This window comes from Theropithecus gelada, chromosome 11 (genome assembly GCF_003255815.1).
Source record: "Theropithecus gelada isolate Dixy chromosome 11, Tgel_1.0, whole genome shotgun sequence".
NCBI lineage: Eukaryota > Metazoa > Chordata > Mammalia > Primates > Cercopithecidae > Theropithecus > Theropithecus gelada.
In genome coordinates, this window is record NC_037679.1 from 4,218,436 (window position 1) to 4,226,136 (window position 7,701).

Consider the following 7,701-nt stretch of genomic DNA (forward strand, 5'->3'; position numbering starts at 1 on the left):
CAATCTACTCATCTGACAAAGGGCTAATATCCAGAACCTACAAAGAACTCCAACAAATTTACAAGAAAAAAACAAACAACCCCATCAAAAAGTGGGCAAAGGATATGAATAGACATTTCTCAAAAGAAGACATTCATACAGCCAACAAACACATGAAAAAATGCTCATCATCACTGGCCATCAGAGAAATGCAAATCAAAACCACAATGAGATACCATCTCACACCAATTAGAATGGCGATCATTCAAAAGTCAGGAAACAACAGGTGCTGGAGAGGATGTGGAGAAATAGGAACACTTTTACACTGTTGGTGGGATTGTAAACTAGTTCAACCATTATGGAAAACAGTATGGCGATTCCTCAAGGATCTAGAACTAGATGTACCATATGACCCAGCCATCCCATTACTGGGGATATACCCAAAGGATTATAAATTATGCTGCTATAAAGACACATGCACACGTATGTTTATTGCAGCACTATTCACAATAGCAAAGACTTGGAATCAACCCAAATGTCCATCAGTGACAGATTGGATTAAGAAAATGTGGCATATATACACCATGGAATGCTATGCAGCCATAAAAAAGGATGAGCTTGTGTCCTTTGTAGGGACATGGATGCAGCTGGAATCCATCATTCTTAGCAAACTATCACAAGAACAGAAAACCAAACACCGCATGTTCTCACTCATAGGTGGGAACTGAACAATGAGATCACTTGGACTCGGGAAGGGGAACATCACACACCGGGGCCTATCATGGGGAGGGGGGCGGGGGGAGGGATTGCATTGGGAGTTATACCTGATGTAAATGACGAGTTGATGGGTACAGCACACCAACAAGGCACAAGTATACATATGTAACAAACCTGCACGTTATGCACATGTACCCTACAACTTACAGTATAATAATAATAAATAAATTTAAAAAAAAAAAAAAAAAAAAAAAAAGGTGCCAACAGATGTCATCTAGTGTGAGCCCATTTCCTGGTTCATAGATGGTGCCTTGTCATGGTGGGACCATGAGAAGGAACAAAGAAGAACAGGGAACTCTCACTTTCAGTGGACCAGCCACCAGTGTACTCTGCCATTTTGGAGGCTGGACCTCTCTTAAATCACAGGAGTTGGAGAGAGTTGTAACATTTGGATGAAATTTTAAAAACAGACCTAGTAGTGCCATTTTTTTTGGACAAGTGAAGGGAATTATTGCTGCTATGGTGTGAATGTTTGTGTACCTCCAGAATTCATACGGTCGAAGGGCAAAGCAGCTCCTTCACATGGTGGAAGGGGCGAGGCATATGATGTCTTCACATGGTGGAAGGGGCGGGGCAGCTCTCCGAGGTTTTTAATGAGGGCTCTCATTCCATGTATGAGGCCTCTGCCCTCATGATGTAATCAACTCCCAAAGGCCCTACCTTCTAATACCATCACCTTGAGCATTAGGTTTCAACATATGAGAATGTTTGGAGGTACACAAACATTCAGTCCGTAGCAGCAATAATTTTCTTCACTTGTCAAGAAAAATGGCCCTACTGGATCTATTTTCAAACTTGCATTCAAAAGTTACAACTCTCTCTACCTCCTGTGATTTAACAGGGGTCCAACCTCCAACATAGCAGAGTACACTGGTGGCTGGTCCACTGAAAGTCTGAGTCCTTGTTCTTCTTTGGTCCCCCTAGGTATTCCCCATGTCAGAACGCTTACTGAACTCCATTATGATTCTATGCTGGAAGAACATGGTGAAGCCTCATTTCCTTTTTCCTCTTTCCTCCCTCTAATTATTGTAGAGTTCCAGATGACTCTGTTTTTTTTTCCTCTAGATAGCACCACAGGTTTAATTCACTTTATTTAAGAAGAATCTGTTACAGCTTTAATCTGGAGGCAACCAGCTTGCTTGTTCCCAGCTGCTCAGTATGGAGAAGAGGGGCCAACTTGCCCAGCTCCTTTGAATGCAATAATTTATCCTAATAACTGCTCTAAACACTTCTCCCCACTTCATTCTCATGCACTGAGGCTGTCTTAGTCCTGGGCAAGAGTGCTCCTAAGAGTATTTTGAGTATTGTTTATTCTTTTCTCATCGCAGCAGAGGAGAAGGAACCATCAGAAGGGAGGAAATTGACAATAAGGAAGAAATCACTGGTAAAGCAAGTTCCCCAAGGGTCTGGAAAGATAGAATTGTGAGTACAGGTAGAGCAGGAATAGCAACACTTTCTCTTCTGTTGACTGGAGAGAAGACGGCAGGAGAGCTGGGATCGGAGACAGTTGGTTAAATTATCCCAATGCCTTACCTCTAATAGGGACTCAACTACTTACCGAACTCGATAGAAGTTAACTAGTGACACAAACTTCCAGCTCCTAGTGATTAACAACAGGTATCGTTGTAACACATCATCTCTGGCAACAGAGCACTGGACTGGGTGGGTCATGTAGATAAACTAATGGGGCAATCGGTATACTCAGTAGTCACCTATTCTTTTAATTATAATGATTACCAAATGCACCTTACAGTCAACACACCAGGAGTAAACTACACTAGCAGCATAAATCCTCTGTCATCTTTAAATATTGCTAAAAGATTAAAGAAGGAGACCAGCAAGGATTGAGCTCTTAAATGTCAGGCTCTTTGCAAACTACCTTACTACATTGTTTCATTGAATTGCTGGTAACAACACTATTGAAGAAACTGACTCAAGGAAATTAAGTTCCTTGTCAATGTTATGGGCCTAGAAAGCAGAGCTGGGATTCAAACTCAGATGGCTTCACTTAAAAACCCACTCCTTCCACATGCCACAATGCAAAAAAAAAAAAAAAAGAGAGAGAGAAAAAAGGGTAAAAAAGAAAGAAAAGAGAGAGAAGAAAGAATGAAAGAAAGGAAGAAAGAAAGAGAAAGAAGAAAGGAAAGAGAAAGAAGAAAAAGGAAGGAAGGAAGGAAGGAAGGAAGGAAGGAAGGAAGGAAGGAAGGAAGGAAGGAAGGAAGAAAGGAAGGAAGGAAGGAAGGAAGGAAGGAAGGAAGGAAGGAAGAAAGAAAGAAAGAGTTTAATCTCTAATACATTAATCTCATGCCAGAAAGAGACCATTCAAGCATCTTACAGAGACAATGTATAGCAGAAAAGCAATCTCACTGAACCTCTTTTCTGTATCTTCTATGAAGTGTCACAGATTTGTGGGTATTTTCAGAAAACTGACAACTTGTGGATGAAGCATAACTTTTTGTCCATCTCTAGATTTCCCCTATTCTGGTGAGAAAGCAATTTTAAAATGCCTTCTATTTCTTTCCCTCTGAATTTGAGGTCCTCTATTCTTTTCTGTTGTCAAAACTCAGACAAATCTTACTATTTTATTAGGTCATTGGATGTGATTTATATGTCTCTTAGGAGGAGTGACTGTAGAAAGGGAGAGTGATAGGACTTATCAGCCCCGGAATGGACTGAGCTCACCCATTAAGTTATCCTGTCTGCTCTGTACTTGACAGTTTTTAATGCTTCCACCTCCTGCAGCTTCCAGTGTTTGTCCTTCTGGAGTGCCCATTCCAGATGTTATTGTTACATTGTGCCAGTACTTATTGCCCAAGCATGCTAGTGCTTTCCATGTCTTGGGCATAGACTGCTGTAACAGTTCCCTGTTGTCCTCCTTTCAATGCATCATCCAAAAACTTCAAATAACCAGCAGGAGCCAATTACAGCCTCTGAAGCAAGCAGCATACCCTGGCTCAGGCTACTTTCAAGTTAAAATTATTTCTTGGTAGGAAATGATTGTGTCTTGCTAACTCTCCATTAACCTGACAGTTCCTGCTTCATCTTCCTCAGCCTTCAGTGTGTTATCATTTTATATGGCTAGTGAGCTCCCCAAGTTATTTGCCCATGATAACCGTTACCTGCCATAGGATGAACAAATAGGGACAGAGAGATGTGACTTCCTTGTATCAGTCAGCATAGCCTAAGTTATGCTGTGGCAACAAGTGACCCCCAAAATCTCAGTGTCTTACGAAGATAAAGGTTTATTTCCCATTCATATTATATGTTCATTGTGGGTGGGCATGTGTCTTTACTCCAGGACCCAAGCTAATAAAACAACCTCCCTGAGGAACATTGTCTTTGGCAGAGGCAAATTGAAACTGGCCAGTTGCTCCATCAAACTGATGTTTATGGTTTCTTTTGAATAAACATAGAAATGGACTCTCCCAGCCTTCAAATTGGAGAAAGTTACAATTGTCTTATCTGAATTCCTTTCTCAGGAAACCAACCATCAGGCCTCCCAGATAGTATCAGGGAACTGAAACTCACCAGATCACCACATCTGGACAATGAGACACCAGACACCTCACTGTCATGATCACCTAACCAACTACCTGCTTCCTGTTGACCAACTCCTCTTTCTTACCCCTCCTTAATCCTTGTTTTCCTGCGCATAATTACATTTCCTTCCTGCTATATAAACCCCTGATCTTAGTTAGTCAGGGAGATGTATTTTAGAGTGATCTCCCACCTCCTCAGCTGCAGTACTCAAAACCTTCTTCCCTGACAATACTCATTGTCTCAGTGATTGGCTTTCTGTGAGGCAAACAGCAGGACCTAGACCAAACCCCTGGTGTTTCAATAACAAAATGAAGCATTTATAGCAGAAATGTCTGTCCCCACTTCACCAACGACCCAAGTCACATGATCATCCCTGAGATCAACAGAGAGGGAATGTGAAATCCTCCTGTGGGGAGCAGTACCCCATCGAGGGGCAGCACACATTTAGAACAATAATACAATCGACCACATTCACTTTGATAGAGACCTGTCATTATATTCCCAAATTGCATTAGAGGGAGTGCCATCTATGGAGCCCTAGTTTCAAGACTCTTCTGCAGATTCTGCCAGGGCAGCAGACACCTGCTCATTTTCTCAGCCATGCCTGCCATGTTGAATTGAGCCTCTCTGACACTGACAGATGGCACTGGTTGCCTAGAGACTCCCTGAGGTGACTCAAGGTGTTGCTCCTGGTCGTTGTAATTCCCAGACTGTCTGATATTTGTATCTAAAGAGGCAGACCTCAACACTTGCCCAGCCCCTGGGGCAGGGTGGGTAGAGAAGCCCGTCCCCTGGAGCCCCACATTTGTGTCAGTGAAGGACACTGTATTCTGAGTCACTTCTTTTTACAGCCTGTCAGAGACCAAATTAGATCACTATGAAGGAATACGTTCTGACCCATCTGTCCATTCAAATAAATCACTGACCTTCGTTTTTATTTTTTGTTTTTTGCCCTAGCAGAAGGGTGTTCAAAACAGCTGTTTCTGTGATAAATCTTCAACAGTTTAATAGCATAAATATTGTTGTACTTGATGTTTTATGCTATGATTATTTCTGTATTGAAAGGCATAGGACTTAAAAAGATAATGCTGTCCTTGGCAGCATGAGAGACACATGAAATAAAGATGATTTAACGACTTGACTTGTGTTAATAAACAGCAAATACCTGTGTAGTAGGTTTTTCTTCTAAATATGTTTACTCAAATCTAGCTGAAGACCATTTCAAAAGAGCTAACAATATAATAATATAATAAAATAATTTTATATACACTAATTTGGGGGCTACAAGCACACACACAAACTATATACATACATACATATATATGTGTGCATATATATGTGTATATATATGTATATATAGAGAGAAGAGAGTGTTAACCATTACTCATATAAATCAAGGAGACAAAGAGAACAAATTAAAAAGTGTCTCCTGTAGTGATATAAACAGCCTGTGGTAACTACACTAGTGTAGTTGGGTTTTGAAACTCACATGACAACAACTGATATTCCTTTACTGAAGAAATATTTATCAAGCACCAACTCTGAGCCAGGGCACTCATCCAAGCACAACAGATGCAAGAGATGGAAGTAGATAATCGCAGTGGCTTACACCTGTAATCCCAGTGCTTTGGGAAGTCGAGGTGAGAGGATTGTTTGAGTCCAGGAGTTTGAGGCTGCAGTGAACTATGACTGTGCCACCACACTCTAGCCTAGGCAACAAGAGCAAGACCCTATCTAAAAACAAAACAAAGCAAAACAAAAATCCCATCCCTCATAGAACTTATGTTTCAGTGGGAGGAAAAAGACAAATGAAATACAGAAGATATCGTCTGTTTGCACCTCCTGGTCCACTCTCCACTCTGATCTGTGCCCTGCAAGGCCCATCTGTATAGACTGCATCCATAATCTCACTTTCTCTTCTGCCTCCAGGTGGATTTAGCCAATGGGAGGAACTTGCAAGAGATCAGAGAACATGAGGAGAATAAAGTTGAGTTGATTCATCAAGGGATGGCTGCATCCTTCTCCCAGAGGCAGCCCACTTCACATTGCTATCCTCTCTAGGTGCCTCTCTCTGTCCTGGTAACTGTTCTCTCACTTTGCCCCTATAGGCCTTGAGGTGGCAATGGCTACCACCACCACCACCATGGTTGCTGGCCCCATCACATTACAGCAGCCCTCTGAAGCTTCCCTAAACCTTGCGCACACTTTTGTTAACCATTATTTTATTACACTGTCCCCAAGTCATCTAGTTCAAGGGTACTGTTTCCTGCTCTAACTCTGACCCATGCACAAAATAAATAAGTAAATTATATAGTAAATTGAATGTTGGTAAGCTTTGTTGAGAAAAACAAAGCAGGAAAAGCAGAGAAGGAGTGCTGGACCAGGGCAGGTGGGTGCTTTTTAAATAGGGTGGTCAGGGAAAGCTTCATCAATAAACATGTCTAATATTGCAGATTCGCCCATCTTCCAGCAGACCTTTCCTTTCAGAGGAAATCTTACAAGGACCTGAAAATTTAACACCTGGAAGAGAGAAACATCACTGGTTGGAGCAGAGACAGGAGTAGAGACGAAGGCTCGGAGCTCTCCCCCATGGCCTATTTCTCCCTGCACCCTCCAAGCCTCTACGAACTCATGCACCACCCCACCCCTAGCTTCTGATGCCCCTTGACTGACCCTAGTACTTCAAGATACACATAACCAAGGAAGACACAAAATATTGTGTTTCTTTCTTTTTTTTAAGCAGCAGGATCTCACTCTCTCTCCAGGCTATGGTTGCAGTGGTGCAATCATAGCTCACTGCAGCCTCCTAATCCTGGACTCAAGGGATCCTCCTGCCTCAGCCTCCTGAGTAGCTGGAATTACAGGCATGTGCCACCAAGCCTGGCTAATTTTTAAATTGAGAGGCAGGGTCTTGCTATGTTGCCCAGACTGGTCTTGAACTCTTGGCCTCAAGTGATTCTCCCTCCTCAGCCTCCCAAAGTGCTGGGATTATACGGACGTGCTGCCATGCCTGGCCAATATTCGGTTCTTAATCCTCTCCAAGTTTTATATCGTATCATTCCAGAGAAACAAAACTACTCCATCTTACCTTTAGGAAACAGCTTTTGTAGCACCATGAGTGAATGTTACGTCCTCATCTCTCACTCAATCCTGAAAACAGAAGTGGTCTTACATATATTTTGTCTTTCATTTTTATTTGTAAAATTGGCATTCAGGATCCCATTTCTATTTTTCTCCATGTCATCTATGTAAGTACAGATATGATAAATTATCTCAGGACCAGGAAAAAGTTTGTCTCTCCTGTTGAACTACAATCTTTCCTTCTATTGGACAATAAGAAGTGTGTATTTCATCATGTTTTCCCTTTTCATGGTGGCTTACAGGAAACTCAGAGCCAAGTGTCAT